Source organism: Lolium rigidum, chromosome 3, assembly GCF_022539505.1.
Source record: "Lolium rigidum isolate FL_2022 chromosome 3, APGP_CSIRO_Lrig_0.1, whole genome shotgun sequence".
NCBI classification, from domain to species: Eukaryota; Viridiplantae; Streptophyta; class Magnoliopsida; order Poales; family Poaceae; genus Lolium; species Lolium rigidum.
This window is the reverse complement of record NC_061510.1, coordinates 407,911,854-407,929,074: the sequence shown is the minus strand read 5'-3', so window position 1 is coordinate 407,929,074 and position 17,221 is coordinate 407,911,854. Positions and strand designations below refer to the sequence as shown.

Sequence of the window (17,221 nt, the reverse complement as noted above, 5' to 3'; positions counted from 1 at the left end):
AGTACTTTAAAGTACTCGCAAACTAATACTAGTGTCACTAGTGGAGAAGAGGCCTTTGGTCCCAAGCAAATGACCCACTGCTGAACCAAACCGGGTCCAATGCCCCCATTGGACCCGGTTCGTTTCTGCCCAGGACGACCCCACCCGCTGGCGCCTGTCTCGTAGCGGCCTTTGGACCCGGTTGTCATACAAACCGGGTCCAAAGGGTCCACCCGCAGGCGCGCTAGGCCGTGTCAGCCTGGGGAACCCTTTAGTCCCGGTTTGTATGACAAACCGGGTCCAAAGGCCCCCTCTCGGCTATATAACCTTGCCCCTGCCCAAGTGTGAGCCACACTTAGCCATTTTTTCACTATCTTCACAAGAGGGTGTATTGCTCTCCTCTCTTCTTCACATGCACAAGAGGTGTTCGATGAAATGCTTAAGAGGATTTTCCACTTGAGTTTACACAAATCAAGCCACACTTAACTTGCTTTTTTCTTCTTCATCGAGGTTAACGACTTTATCCTTTTCATCTGCAATTGATAAAATGCATGTGTATATATACATCGTGATGTTCTGTAATGGTTTTGATCAGCTTAATTATATCATGCAGATGAATCGGCAATGGATGTACATTGACCGACGGTTTGACGAGTTCACCGCGGGCCTGGATAATTTTATGGCCGTGGCGGAGGCAAACAAACATGGTGGCTTCATGTATTGTCCATGTGTGGACTGCAAGAATATGGTAAATTACGCTCACTCGAGTCTCATTCACAGCCACCTTCTGCGATCCGGTTTCATGCCCGAGTTACTATTGTTGGACCAAGCACGGAGAAAGAGGGGTTATGATGGAAGACAATGAAGAAGAGGAAGAGGATGATGACGGTTATCCCAATTTCCCTGAATACGATGATACTGCAGAAGGCAATGAAGACAATGAAGTAGAAGGAGGCACCAGATGAGCCTGCTGATGATGATCTTGGCCGGGCCATTGCTGATGCAAGGAGAGAATGTGAAACTGAAAAGGAAAGGTTGGCCTTCGACAAGATGATAGAAGATCACAACAAATTGTTATACCCAACTTGCGAAGATGGCCATAAAAAGCTAGGCAGCACACTCGGAATTGTTGCAATGGAAGGCGGAGAACGGTGTCACCGACTCAGGATTTGGAAAGTTGCCGACAATAATTAAGAGGAAGCTTCCAAGGGGTAACGAATTGCCCGCCGATACGTACGAAGCGAAGAAGATTGTCTGCCCTCTAGGATTAGATGTGCAAAAGATACATGCATGCATTAATGACTGCATCCTCTACCGCGGTGAGTACGAGAATTTGGATGCATGTCCGGTGTGCACTGCATTGCGGTATAAGATCAGACGAGATGACCCAGGTGATGTTGAGGGCGAGCGCCCCAAGAAGAGGGTTCCTGCCAAGGTTATGTGGTATGCTCCTATAATACCACGGCTGAAACGCTTGTTCAGGAATAAAGAGCACGCTAGGTTGTTGCGATGGCACAAAGAAGACCGTAAGAAAGACGTGATGTTGAGGCACCCCGCCGATGGATCCCAATGGAGAAAAATCGATAGAGAGTTCCCAAACTTTGCACAGGATGCAAGGAACTTAAGGTTTGGTCTAAGTACAGATGGCATGAATCCTTTTGGAGAGCAGAGCTGCAGCCATAGCACCTGGCCTGTGACTCTTTGTATATATAACCTTTCTCCTTGGTTGTGCATGAAGCGGAAGTTCATTATGATGCCAGTGCTCATACAAGGCCCGAAGCAACCCGGGAACGACATTGATGTGTACCTGAAGCCATTAGTCGAAGAACTTCTACAGCTGTGGTCCCTAGCAGGTGTACGTGTGTGGGACGAGCACAAGCAGGAGGAATTTGACCTAAGAGCGATGCTTTTCGTAACCATCAATGACTGGCCTGCTCTTGGTAACATTTCGGGACAGTCAAACAAGGGATACAATGCATGCACACACTGTTTACATGAGCTCGAAGGTGATTATTTGGAAAAAGGTCGGAAGGTCGTGTACACGGGGCATCGTCGATTTCTTAGGATTACCCATCCCGTAAGAAAGAAAGGAAAGCATTACGACGGTGAGGCTGATCACCGGAGGAAGCCTCCCCATCGTGATGGTGTTGATATATTTGGTATGGTCAAGGATCTAGATGTAATATTTGGAAAGGGTCCTGGCGGACGGTCCGTTCCGAATGACGCCGCCGGACACGCGCCCATGTGGAAGAAGAAATCTATTTTTTGGGAGCTAGAATATTGGAAAGTCTTAGAAGTCCGCTCTTCAATCGATGTGATGCACGTGACGAAGAATCTTTGCGTGAACCTCGCTAGGCTTTCCGGGCGTGTACGGGAAGACAAAAGATACACCGAAGCACGGGAGGACCAAGCAACGTTGGAAAGACCCCAAAAATCTGCATGAGAGAGTTAAAGGACGTCATTTATCCACCTACGCTCTTACAAAAGCAGAGAAGGAAATATTTTTTGAATGTCTTAGCAGTATCAAGGTCCCGTCTGGCTTCTCCTCCAATATAAAGGGAATAATAAATATGGAGAAGAAAACATTCCAGAACCTGAAGTCTCATGACTGTCACGTGATAATGACACAGCTTGCTTCCGATTGCATTGAGGGGGCTTCTACCGGAAAATGTTCGATCGCCCATTGTGAAGCTATGTGCATTCCTCAATGCAATTTCTCGAAGGTAATAAACCCAGAAATTCTACCGAGGTTGCGGAATGATGTGGTCCAATGTCTCGTTAGTTTTGAGCTGGTGTTCCCACCATCCTTCTTCAATATTATGACACATCTCCTCGTTCACCCGGTCGATGAGATTTCCATTCTCGGTCCCGTGTTTCTACACAATATGTTCCCCTTCGAGAGGTTCATGGGAGTCTTGAAGAAATATGTTCATAACCGTGCTAGGCCGTAAGGAAGCATCTCCAAGGGCTATGGAACGAGAGGAGGTCATTGAATTCCGTGTTGACTTTATTCCCGACCTTAAGCCGATTGGTGTTCCTGAATCGCGGCATGAAGGGAGACTAAGTGGAAAAGGCACGCTAGGAAGGAAATCAATGATATGTAGGGACGGGATTTCTTTGACTCAAGCACACTACACAGTTCTACAAAGTTCCACCATGGTGGCTCCGTATATCGGTGACCACAAGAACTTTCTACGCTCCCGGAACCCGGGCGGTCGAACGATTGGATTAGACGTGAACACATGTCGACTTTCGGCGGTTGGTTGCAAAAACATCTCCCGAATAACAAAGATATTGAAGATCAGCTGTACTTGCTGGCCCAGACACCATCTTCGACTGTAGTGACTTTCCAAGGGTACGAGATAAATGGGAATACATTTTACACGATCGCCCAAGATAAAAAGAGCACCAACCAAAACAGTGGTGTCCGCTTTGATGCAGTAATGAATGAAGGCCCAAATGACACATATTATGGTTACATAGAGGATATCTGGGAACTTGAGTATGGACCTTCTTTTAAGGTCCCTTTGTTTAGGTGCAAATGGGTCAACAAAACAGGAGGCGGGGTTCAGGTAGACAAGTTGTATGGAATGACAACAGTGGATCTCAACAATCTTGGGTATAGAGACGAACCATTCGTCCTAGCCAAGGATGTGGCCCAAGTTTTCTATGTGAAGGATATGTCTAGCAAACCAAGAAAAAGGAAACATAAGGAAACAAATACATCAAACGATGAGCCAAAGCGCCACATAGTTCTTTCTGGAAAAAGAAACATCGTGGGAGTGGAGGACAAGACAGACATGTCGAAGATTATAATAAGTTTGATGAAATTCCACCCTTCAGAGTGAATATTGATCCAAGCATCAAGTTAAATGATGAAGATGCTCCATGGTTAAGGCCGAAGAAGATTAAATGATGAAGATGCTCCATGGCACAAATGAGTATCTCAACATGGCAATCAATTTCCCATTTATTTTTGTGTAATCATTTAACCGTATGTAAGATATGAAAAGTGGAGATGTGGTTGGCTTTTTGTACCATATATATAGAGGAGATGTAGTCGTTCACGGGTTTGCAGGGGAAAAATTCCGAGGCGCAGCTTCCGAAGATGCCGTAGGGCATGTGCACCAACAACATCTTCGAGAAACCGCGCCACGGGAGATTTCCCAACCCTTTCCCCAACACTATTAGAGGAGATGTAGTCGTTCGTGGGCTTGCAGGAAAAATTCCGAGGAGCAACTTCCGAAGATGCCGTAAGGCTTGTGCACCAACGACATCTTCGAGAAGTTGCGCCACGGGAGATTTCCCAACCCTTTCCCCAACACCGTTAGAGGATATGTAGTCGTTCACGGGCTTGCAGGGAAAAATTCCGAGGCGCAGCTTCCGAAGATGCCGTAGGGCGTGTGCACCAACAACATCTTCGAGAAGCTGCGCCACGGAGATTTTCCAATCCATGGGAATGAATCTCTCGCTTGGCTTGTTGATCCGCTTGGCAAGCCGTATCGATGCTCCTTTTATAGGCACAAGCACCGCTTCTACTCGACAGGGCGTCGTGCGCTACATGCTTTATCTCATCGAGCAGTGCGTCCACCCATGCGTTCTTATCCTGCCGACATCTTTAGTCCCGGTTGTACCCACCAGCCGGGACTAAAGGTTACCCACACGTCCTTATCCCACCGACAGTTTTGTTAGATGACAAAAAAAGGATCTTTAGTCCCGGTTGTACCCACCAGCCGGGACTAAAGGTTACCCACACGTCTTTATCCCACCGACAGTTTTGTTAGATGACAAAAAAGGATCTTTCGTCCCGGTTGTACCCACCAGCCGGGACTAAAGGTTACCCACACGTCTTTATCCCATCGACACTTTTGTTAGATATGACAAAAAAATGATCTTTACTCCCGGTTGTACCCACCAGCCGGGACTAAAGGTTACCCACACGTCCTTATCCCACCGACAGTTTTTGGCGCCACTGCGTTCCCGCCTATTTTTCTTCCCGCGCTTTCCACCGCTTCCCGCCTCCGTCCTCCCGCCATTTTTTCACTATATATATGTTGGCTTGGCCTCCATTTACATATCACATCTAGACTCATATCTCGCAAACCTCATCACCAGGTCACATGGCTTCCATCGTATCTCTAACCCTCCGGGAGGCGGAGGCGCTTTGCGCGTCGAACTACCCCTCGCCCGCCGGGCTACCGCGTCCCTACCGGCTGGTTGCCGAGCGTCGGAGGGGTACCGGTCCCTCCTGTCCCTCTAGGTGTGGCGCGCGAGATGGCCATCACGAACCACTACTACTTCGAGCTCACGCCGGAGCAGCGGAGGAATCCCCGGTGGCATCCCGACTACAGCCCGACTTGGGAGAGCTTCTTCATCAATCGGCGTGAGAGGGCGCTCGCCGAGCACGAGGACGGCGGCCCGCCTCCTTCGAACTTCAACGAGGCCGGCCGTCGGCCGTGGTGGCGCGACCGAACTCTCCAGGGCGTCATGGCCCACCGTGGCCCCCGCCCGCGCTACCCTCGGTCCCAGCCCACGCGTGCTCTCCCGCCGAGGTTTGACTACCGCGACCCCGATGCCGGCGACGATGATGACGGCGACTACGACGACTACGAGTGGCGAGTACTATAGGGCCGTGCACGAGTATGACCGAATGACTCGAACGGTCGAATCTGGCCATGTATCTTAATTAATTTTCAGTTGAGCTAGGCACGAGTACTATAGGGCTAGGCACGAGTACTATCTGGCCATGTATCTTAATTAATTTTCAGTTGAGTTATGTACTTTAATTCCACATGTAATCTGGCGGGAAACTTTTCTCATCATCAGCGTCTTCCACAACGACTTTATTGAAAATATAATAAAATAGATAAACAACTAGTCTAGTCGATCTACTCGTCGTCGGAGGTTGTCTCGGTCCAAATGTCGTCCCACCGAGGGTCGTTGTCGGCCCAAGTTGTATTCGGGTTATCGAGCTCGAACACGGCGACGGCCCGACGATGGCGCCTGTTGGACCTGCGTTGTGCCCGGAGGTCAGCGAAGAACGCGGCGGTGTTGTCGACGTCGTTGGGGAACTGCGCCCTCCACGGGCGCATCAACTCCTCGTCGTGCTCGGCGATTGCGATCCGGCGCTGCACCTGGCGGTGGCGGCGACGGTCCTCGTCGTCGACGAGGCACGGCGTCGGCGCGAGGAACTCCGCCTCCTCTAGCGATTCGACGTCCGGGAAGTTCATGTCGCACCGTGGCCGCCGAAATCGCCATGCGGCCGCGTCGTAAGCGCGCGCCGCCAGCTCCGGGGTGTTGTACGTGCCGAGGGTGAGCCGGAAGCCACCGGCACGCATCTCGGCGTAGAACCTACCGTTCGACGGCGACGTGTGGTTCCGCGCGCACGCGGCGCTTTATAGCACAGCGACGCGGCAAGTTTGGCGACAGGTGGCGCGGGGAAGCGGCGGGGCGTGGCACGTGGAAGCGGCGGCGACAGGTGGCGCGGGGAAGCGGCGGGCGTGGTACGTGGAAGCGGGATCTACACGGCGCACGGCGGTGGCGGCGGGGCGAGGCACGTGGAAGCGGCGGCGACACGTGGCACGGGGAAGGGACACGTGTGGCGGTGGCGGTGGTGGGCAGTACACGGCGGTGGCCCGTACATGGCGGTGACGGTGGTGGCCAGGCGGTGGCGGTGGCGGTGGTGGGCAGTACACGGCGGTGCCGACGGTGGCCAGTACACGGCGGTGGTGGGCAGTACACGGCGGTGGCCCGTACATGGCGGTGACGGCGGGGCGAGGCACGTGGAAGCGGCGGCGACACGTGGCACGGGGAAGGGACACGTGTGGCGGTGGCGGCGGGGCGGGGCAGGCGGTGGCGGTGGCGACAGTCGCCACTACACGGCGGTGACGGTGGTGGCCAGGCGGTGGCGGTGCGGTGGCTTTTTTTCATTTGAAATAAGGCGGGAATGAAATTTTTTAAAAAAATTGGCCTTTGGACCCGGTTTGTAATACAAACCGGGACTAAAGGCCTTTTTTGCGCGCGCAGCGAAAACGCAGCAAAAAAGACCTTTAGTCCCGGTTTGTATTACAAACCGGGTCCAAAGGGGGGTCTTTGGACCCGGTTTGTAAAACGCACCGGGTCCAAAGGGGGGGGGCACTATAACTGTCGCCCCTTCGTCTCCGCGGAGATCAATCCCGCGGAGACGAAGGCAAACGACGCCACCAGGCTGCCGGACTCCTGCCGCGCCGCCGCCGTTCGCCGCCGCCCTCCACGCGCGCGCGCCGCCGCCGCTCGACCACCCGCGCGCGCCGCCGCCCTCCGTTCGCCCGCGCGCGCTCACGCGCCCGAGCCGTTCGGCCGTGCGCCGCGCCGCCCGCCTCCTCTCCGCCGGCCGCCACCGCGCCTACGCCCCCGCCACCGCGCCTCCTCCTCGGCCGCCACCGCGCCTACGCCCCCGCCGCCGTCGCCTCCACGCCGCGCCGCCCGCCTCCTCTCCGCCGGCCGGCAAAGGTGAGCCCGGCCCCCCGGCCATACCCCTTTTTTTTATATTTTTGTTTCTTATCAAATTTGACATATTAGATATATATTAGATGTATCAAATTTGTTAGTATAGTTGTTAATTAATTAGTATAGTTGTTAGTATATAGTTGTTAGTATATTGTTAGTATAGTTAATTCGAAAAAAATGTTATATAGAAAATAGTGAAATTTATATATGATTTGTTAGTATAGTTGTTAATTAGTATAGTTGTTAGTATATATTGTTAGTATATAGAGTATAGTTAATTAGTATAGTCGGCGCCCCTCAAACGGGTAGTGCCGGCGCTCTCAAATGGTAGTGCCGGCGCTCTCAAACGGTAGTGCCGGCGCTCGATCCTCAAACGGTAGTGCCGGCGCCCCTCAAACGGTAGTGCCGGCGCTCTCAAATGGTAGTGCCGGCGCCCCTCAAACGGTAGTGCCGGCACCCCTCAAACGGTAGTGCCGACGCCCTCAAACGGTAGTGCCGGCGCCCCTCAACGGTAGTGCCGGCGCCCCTCAAACGGTAGTGCCGGCGCCCCTCAAACGGTAGTACCGGCGCTGACTAAATAGAGTAGTGCCGGCGCCGACTAAATAGTGCCGACGCCCACTAACATAAAAGTAGTAAAGTTATTTTTTAATTTATGTTAACATTGGTACATATATATATGATTTGTTTTCGTAGCTACGATGCCGCGACAGCGACAGCCGGCGGGCCGTGGTCCGACTCTCACCGAGGAGATGGAGCAGATGGGGAGGTCCGGGACCGGGCTCCGCCGGGGTGGCACCGGGAGGTCTTAGCTTCCGGGTCGCGCACCTTGGTGCGGAATCCGGGTCCCGTTGTCGACCCGGATATTCTTTGGTGGAGGTCTTATGGGCCACGGTCGTTTCGGAGGGAGCCGGCCCCGCCAGAGGAGGTAGCTCAGCGCATTGCGGCGGAGGACGAGCACGTTCGCCGTTACATGTACGCGTTAGACAACATGTATAGGACCGGATGGAGCGTTATGCGGGGATCTCATGTTAGCTATGCTTCCGTTGTTGTTCCGTGGCTTTGGGGGCACACCCAGCCGCGGCTCGGGACCCGGTCGGCGCCCTCTAGGACCCGGTCTGCGCGGTTGAGTGGTTGTAGTAGTGATTGATATGTATTAGGGTTAAATAAACATGAACCCGATCTATGTATGCATGTAACTGCACTATCTCGCTTTTAGCACTATATTATCGATCCTTAGTTAAGAACTACACATATGTAACTCCATTTTCAGTTTTCCGCATTATCCTTAATTTGATCATATGATGGTTCCTATGTATAGCTTGCAGTGTCGTTGTAGAAAGCATGGAGAGAGATGAAATTCAAGAAAATTTCATGGAGGAACTCATAGCAAACGGTACTCTGGATGATCGCGACGACGACGTTATTCCAGATGATGGCGGTGACGATGTCACCGCAACTTATTTGAATGACTCCGGTGAGGGAGCGGAGGATATTGAGGAAGAAGATCCTACCGGCGCCGGTGAGGAACAAGATCATCATAATGGCTCCCGAACTGTAGTTATCACCGAGGTATATAAATTAATTAAGCCGCTGTTGATCGACTAGATGCATTAACTAATTAAATTGTACTCGACTATGAACTATTTCTTTTTTAGCCCTCCGGATCGAGCACTTCTTCTGTAAAGTCGAGGAAGCGAGGCCCGGCCAAAAAGTTGGATGACGGTGTTAGGCACGACATCACCCACATCGAAAAGGATGGTAAACCGATTGCTCCAGAGAAAGGTGCAAAGGCATTTATAGCTCAATGCGGAGTGCTTGTTCGGGACCACGTCCCGATCACCGTTCGAGAATGGAACAAGCCGAAGGGACTAGTGCTGTCTCGCAGAGGAAGAAGGTCAAGGTCTTTATATCGATGATGTAGCCAAAAACAGCATTATGGACAAGCTCATGTCACATTTCAACATAGTACCCGAAGAGGGGGTGACGCTGAAAAGGCCAAGATGGAGCAGGCTCTCCGCGAGTTTGGCAAGAAGAAGATGGCCGAACTATTCAAGAGCCACAAGAAAAGATTGCGCCGCCTTATCAAGATAAAGAAGACTCCGGACAATGAGAAGGTAAAAACTCACTGGGAAGAATTCGTGAAGTACAGACACGGAGTCGGAAGAATTTAAGAGAAGGTCGGAAATAAATAAGGCAAATGCTGCGTTGAAGCTATATCACCAAATTCCGGGTCCGGTGGATACGGGGCTAACCGTCCTAAGTGGCAGGCAGCTGAGGCGGAACCGACCAGTAAAGGGATCAGATTAGGGACACACGGTTGGATCGAACGGTGCAAGGAGTGGTTCTACGGGATTGGGGGAACGTTGGATCCGGAAACAGGGAAGTGCATCTATAAGAAAGCTCATCTGAAGGTTCCCATTGATGCCCTGGAAAAAGCACATAGGGACGTGGAGGCGGGGTTGTTCCAGCCCGAAAGAGAGAACGATGAGCTGACATGCGCCCTTGGGAACAAAGAACACGGCGGACGAACACGAGGCACAGCAGGCTCCGTTCCGTGGAAGTATGGCTTTCCTGCGGAAAGGAAGAGATTTCCTGATAAAAGCCATGAGAGGAGGAAGGCAAGGGAAACAGACCGCCCGGCTAACTTAGAGGAGGGTATGAGCACCATGCAAGCCCAATTAACCATGGTAACCCAAGTACTTACATCTCGGATGGCTCGGGGCAGGCTGTAGATCCTGCACTCGCTCAATGCCATCGCCCCGCTGCAATCTCAACCACACCGGAAAAGCAGCGTGGCTTCCTCTCAGCAGGTGGATAACGATGATGATGATGATGACCAGGTGGTCGAGCCTCCTCGCTACCCCCCCGTGGATGATCTCACTGAGAGCCGTCCTTGTGAGCTGCATGTTAAAGTTTTCAACCTATCCTTCAAGGCGGCGGTCGGCATCCTCTTACCTACAAGGTCTTACCATTGCCGTTCGGTCCAAGACGACTTTGCTGTTGTGATGGTGGATGAAGTGATGACAGCTTATGAGGGGTTGGTGCTTGAGCACCCGGCAGGTGAAGATGGGGAAATCAAAGAACGGGGAGAAGCCCGTAGAACCACCGTGCAATGGCGGAAGGAGAACATTGTGTTTCCAGGTGAGAAGCCAACAAGCATGCCACCTCCGCCTCCTCCGCCACCTGAGTCTCCTCCGCGTGATGATTCTCCTGTGCGCGATGATGATTCCCCTATCCATGACCAGTCTGCTCCGCATGAAAATACTCCGCCGCCTCCTCCTCCTCCTCGTCAGGAGACTCCGCCGCCTCCACTTAAGCAAAAGAGGAAGCTGTCCGCGGCACCTCCTACAGCTCCGAAGAGATCATCAACTCCAATGAGGGCACAGACTCCGGAGTTGTTACCACATGAGCGGATCGAAGAGCAAAAGGCGTTTCTTGCGCCGAAGAAGGTGTTTATTCGACCGCGGCACGGTGAAGCACTTTGCCGAGACGAGAATGAAGAGACCTGAGCTGAGAGCTGATTATGACCGCTCTCTTGGACAGTCCTCTAGAGCGAGCAAAGAAGCAAAAAAGTCGCCCAGCCTTGGACAGACAGGACATTCGGGCCGCACCCCACTTCATCGTGGAGCCATATCATGATCCGGAGACGGCATCGATGATCGAACGGGCGGCTAGAGCTCAGGGAGCATCGGTTGAGTACGAAGATTACTATCCAACGGCTCAAGTGGTAAACACGTATAGATACGGAAAAGATCTCGTCAAACCCGGCGAGCTCGCGCGTCTAGGGACTCGGATGCGAAGGTTGCATGACCGGTACCCGAAAGCCTCGTCGAAGAAGTGAAACCTACATCACGGTGTATCTTAGAGATGAGCATTACTTCCGGGGGAAGACGAGATAAACATTGAGTTATGCGAACCGTTTCAGCTTATTCAATCAAGACGCCCTCGACAAAGTCTGTCATCGGTTGCTACTGCTCGTAAGTGATTTATTTGTGTAATTAAGTTTGTAGCTCATTCATTTGCACTAACAATTATCCTCATTATATTCTTTGTGTACGCTATACATTTAATTATGCAGAATGAAGAAGCTGGAATACAAAAGAGGCAAGCTCCTACCGCTGGGGTTCATAGACCCAAACACAGTTCATGAAGTTACGGTTCGAGACTTCGCCAAGGACACAGAGGACAACATCGTAATGTTTTTAGAGAAGCAAGCGGACAAAGAGGATATATTCTTTCCCTACAACTTCAAGTGAGTGTTATATATAACATACATTATGCTTGTGCACCTTCCACTTTATTCTCGTAATCATTGAGCTATGCTTGTGCAGTTTCCATTTTATTCTCCTAATCATTGATCTTCACCTTGGAGTCGTAAACGTCATGGACTCGAAACGTACGGAATATGCGGAATGGGCGGACATGGCTGCCATCCTCCGGAGGTAGTTTCAATCAATTTCGTATTGGCATCTTCATCTGCTCTAATTCGAAGATATCATCAACTAATCAATTACTCATTTACTCATTATTTTTTGCCGGGCAGGGCTTGGAAACGGTTCATCAATACTGTTCCGGGTGAATGGAAACCGGAGCTTACATTTAGAGATTACCCTGTAAGTAGTACTATATATATAGCTATGTCCGTGAAACTTTATATATGATATTTACTTTCAATACGATGCTTGATTATTAGTTTGATCGAACTATTTTTTCGTAAAGTGTATGAGGCAGGAACAAGGGAATAACTTATGTGGATACTACGTCCGCACCTTCATGCGTGACATGTCCTGTCCCAAGGGTGGGGATGCCCAAATACACCACACTCGTGTACGATAACAAATTTTCACAATTAATCTTAATTAGTACCATCTATTGTATTGAGTTCCATTCATATATTGATCTCCTTTTTTAAATATAGATGACACGCCTGCGGGACACTCTCATAACAGCGGATCAAATAAAAGCAATTCAAGAGGAAATCGCGGGATTCTTTATTACCGAGGTCCTTACCCCAGGTGGAGAGCACTATCGGAAGATCGTGACGGCGGAGGATATTCGTTCAGGAAAAGTTGTATTGTAAATATGCATGCATTACGTGTACCGTGTTGACTATGTCGTGTACCGTTGACGATGTCTATATATATTCATGACGATTTTTTGTGGTTTCTTGAATGATATATATATGCATTGCTGAAACTCTGCCGCGGCAAGGGAAACAGATCGTTTCTCGCCGCGGCGAGAAACGCCGGTACAGCCCAAATCCGTGCCGCGGCGAGAGAAATAGCAATTCTCCGCCGCGGCAGAGAAACATAGGCCCGGTTCGTACCACGAACCGGGACCAAAGCCCTTCCAGCGCGAGCTCCCCGGTCGCACCACGTGTTGAGGCCTTTAGGCCCGGTTTATCTTTGAACCGGGACTAAAGGGTACCCCCTTTAGTCCCGCCTAGTTGGTCCCGGTTCGGGAACCGGGTCTAAAGGCCCAAATGGACCGGGCCTATTGCCCCGTTTTCCACTAGTGTGTAAACATGATTAGTTATATCAATGGGGTTATAAGTTTAGGTTCATTTGCATAAAGCCAGTTTTATTTCATAAGCACTTAGTAGTAAAAGACTCTTTAATTTGCCTAACTAACTCAAGTGGGAACATGAGTGTCATTCCCACAACTCTGTTGTAGTTAAGTCAAATTCACCTTTCAATTCACCATTCATTATTAGAAAACTTCTGACAACGGAACACTATGGCCATCCAACTGTCCATAACCGCGAACATGGCTATTCGAATAGGTTTACACTCTGTAGAGGTTGTACACTTTTGCCACGGGAGGTCTGGCCGCTCCTCCGGACGCAGCACCGGCCGCCCTGCCGGTCGCCACGGAGATCATCGTCGCCTCAACATCGAGCAGCAGCCCAAGCCACAGCCTAAGATGGCTTCGGTCATCACGTGCGATGCTTCCCGTAAGGAGTGGACCTTGGCGATCAAGGAGTTCCCGCCGGCGATCACCTACGGATCATCGAGGCTGGCCTCGCCGCCTCCTACAAACTCTGAATTGCCGTCCAGGGACAGCGCTTGGGATGAAGGGGTGGAGGATAGCCCGACCTGGCGTGCCTCTCCGCTCCTTCTTCATGCACCACCCGAGCCAACTCTCTCTCCCGTCGAAGTTCCAGAGTCTTGGGAAGACGTTATGGACGCTGAGGACCCCCTCCACGAGCAGGACGACGTCGCGAGCAAGGACTCCGCTCCTTCCGTTCTTGGAGACCTCTTCGTGCGGCCGATGGAGCCGCTTCTACCATGCCCTACACCGGTGACAAAGCTGCCAAGGAAGCCCGAGGTGCAGCCGTCTCTGAAACTCGTTGCAGTGCACGGATGGGAAGCAAGCCGAAGATGCATGTTATGGACAAAGCGGTGCAGGTCCTAAACTCAAAGATGGGCGTGGTTGCGGAAGGAGTCCCCCTGCTGGAAGCGCGGAAGGCATATGTTAACAAGTTCAGCACGCAGCTCCCGAACACGACGATTGACGCCTTCTCCAAGCTTTTCAAGCTCAACATTCGCAACATGGCTGAAGCTGATGAATCTCTTATCGCCATGGGAGGCCCCGGAGGGTGTGAGCCTGTTTCTCAGGACGTGTCTGTCTAGCTTCTCTGTCCTCTCCGTTTGTGCGCCTCGTCTTAGCTGAACAAGTGTTTGTGGGTCGCTTTGCTACTTCTGTACCGTGTCACCTGTGGGTGTTGTCTTCTTTTTTCAGTTGATTACCTTCTGTCATGATTGGGCCGGACCTTTCCATAGCGGACTGGAATACTCGTGGGCTAAACGACCAAGGCCGCAGAGACACCGTCCATGCCTTCCTCGCAGACACCTCCTGCCACATAGCATGCATTCAAGAAACCAAGCTGGATCAGTTAGACCAACAAATGGCCTCTTATATTGGTGGCTTTCGGCTTCGCTCCTTCGCGCATCGTCCGGCTCTTGGCACTCGGGGTGGAATCCTTTTGCTTTGGAATGATGAGCATGTGGACATCTCCAACATCCATATCGGCACCCACCTGATTTCGGCGAATGTCTCTGTTCGAGCCTGCGGGACTACGTTCAAGCTGTCCACGGTTTATGGCCCTTCCGACCATGCCGAGAAGGAAGCGTTCCTTGCGGAAGTCATCACCTCAAAGCCCGCAGACGAATCCATGTGGCTCATCATCGGGGACTTTAATCTCATATATTGGGCGGAAGACAAGAACAACGACAACCTGGATTTCCGGCTAATGGGTCTTTTTAGAAGGGCTCTCACAAACTGCCAGCTCAAGGAACTGAAACTTCAAAATAGGAAGTACACTTGGAGCAATGAGAGAGAGACTCCTACCCTGGTGAAGTTAGACCGGGCCTTCTGTAATGCAGCATGGGACCTAAGGTTTGAACATCATGTGTTGCACGCCTTATCCTCCTCCCTCTCCGATCATTGCCCGCTTATTCTCTCCAACCAAAGTGGCCCCCGGAAGCCCCCGATCTTTCGTTTTGAGTCCTTTTGGACCAAGATGCCTGGGTTTACGGATGTTGTCCAAAAAGCTTGGTCCACGCCATCTTCACACTCTCAGCCGGTCCACGTCATCAACCACAAGCTGAAGACCACAGCGTTGGGGCTCAGGGCTTGGAGTAAAGGGCTTTTCTCCGACTGTAAGCTGCAACTCCTTATGGCCCTTTACGTCATTCTTCGGCTGGATATCGCCCAAGAATCCCGCCTGCTCTCTCAGGAGGAAAGATGGCTCCGCGCCAATCTCAAACGTCGAGTCAAAGGCCTCGCCGCTCTGGAAAGATCTCGCAAATGTCAAGCTTCTAGAATCTGCTACCTCCGTGAAGGCGACGCTAATATCAAGTTCTTCCACCTTCGGGTCAATGCCAGAAAGCGCAAGAATCACATCCTGAGGCTCAAGAACAACTTGGGTTGGGCCGTGACGCATGAAGATTAGGGCAATTTGATTTTTGATCATTTCTCCCAAACCCTCGGGCGGCCTCCTCCTCGGCATTTGGACTTCAACTGGGAAGCTCTTAACCCTACCACTCATATTCTGGAGAACTTGGGTCTCCCATTCACCGAGGCGGAGATTAAGGAGGCGGTGGACGACATGCCTACAAACAAAGCTCCGGGCCCGACGGTTTCTCTATTTCCTTCTTTCGTTCTTGCTGGGAGATCATCAAGGACGACCTAATGAAGATCATAAATGCTTTCTCGGAGCTCTCGGCGGCCAGCTTCCATATCCTCAACACCGCAAACATTGTGCTCCTACCTAAGAAAGACGGAGCGGATTCCATCACTGATTTCAGGCCCATTAGTCTCATTCATGTGATCCCGAAGATCATAGCTAAAGCCATGGAACGACGTCTCAGCCCAAGAATGAATGAGATCGTCTCCCACAGCCAGAGTGCCTTCATCAAGTCCAGAACTATCCACGACAACTTCATGTATGTCAGGAATACCGCTCGCCAGCTGCATCGTAGGAAAATTTGAGCCCTCCTCATTAAACTGGACATCGCCAAGGCTTTTGACACAGTGCGATGGGACTACTTGTTAGATCTTATGCAATGCCTCGGCTTTCCCCAAAGATGGCGGGCTCTTGTGACGACATTCTTCTCCACGGCCTCCTCCCGTGTTCTCCTTAATGGGATCCCCGGCAAAGATATACTTCATGGTCGGGGTCTCCGTCAGGGGGACCCCTTATCGCCTCTGCTCTTCGACATCGCCATCGACCCTCTACAGAGGCTCTTGGACAAGGCCACTGAGACCGGCCTCCTTTCGGCCATGTCTGGTGGCTTGTAGGGCCCAAGGATCTCCTTGTATGCTGATGATGCAGCCATTTTCCTCTCCCCTACTGCACATGATGTCGCTGGCCTTGCTAGCATACTTCAAAGTTTTGGGGAGGTGACCGGGCTTGTGACAAATGTGGCGAAGAGCTCCATTGCTCCTATTCAGTGCTCTGGCTTAAACCTTGAGGACATTCTGGCGAATTTCCCCGCGACTACAACCCCTTCCCCATCAAGTACTTGGGGTTGCCTCTCACTCTTGGAAGACTCCGATGGGTAGATCTCCAACCTTACATCGACAAGCCCGTGGCCCGCCTAAGCCCATGGAAAGGCAAGTTCCTCAATCGTGCCGGCTGCACCGCTCTGGTTAAATCGGTCTTATCCTCCATGCATATCTTCCTTTTGACGGCGTTAAAAGCTGGCAAAGGCATCCTCAAGGCCTTTGCAAAAATCAGCCGTGGGATGCTATGGGCATGCAAAGAGACGGTCGGCAGGGGGAAATGCAAGGTGAACTGGCAGAAGGTCTGTCGCCCAAAGGAGCTTGGAGGACTGGGTATCCTGGACCTGGATAAATTCTCGAGGGCTCTCAGACTTCGTTGGTTATGGTACAAGTGGACGTCTCCGTACAAGCCATGGGTGGGCTCCGAGACCCCAAATGATGCCGCCGATTTAGATCTCTTCAACGCAGCCACTCGGGTCACCATTGGAAATGGCGCCAAGGCATCCTTCTAGTCTTCTTCATGGCTTCATGGCTCCCCTCCAAAGGATCTTGCTCCCCTGATTTTCAAAGCTTCCAGAAGGAAGAATCGGACGGTCCAGGAGGCGCTTGCCGATCATAACTGGGTATCGGATATCGCGGTAGACGCCTTCACCGTTGTGCATCTGGAACAATACGCTCGCCTATGTGATCTTCTTTCTGGGGTCCTCCTGACGCTGAGGATTCCATTAGTTGGTCCTTAACCCCTAAC

General features: G+C 51.5%; 1 pseudogene; it reads left to right on the top strand.

Annotated features, from left to right (window-relative positions):
• Positions 1-607: 607 nt before the first annotated feature.
• LOC124702233 lies at positions 608-3,871 on the top strand (annotated as a pseudogene).
• Positions 3,872-17,221: the final 13,350 nt, after the last annotated feature.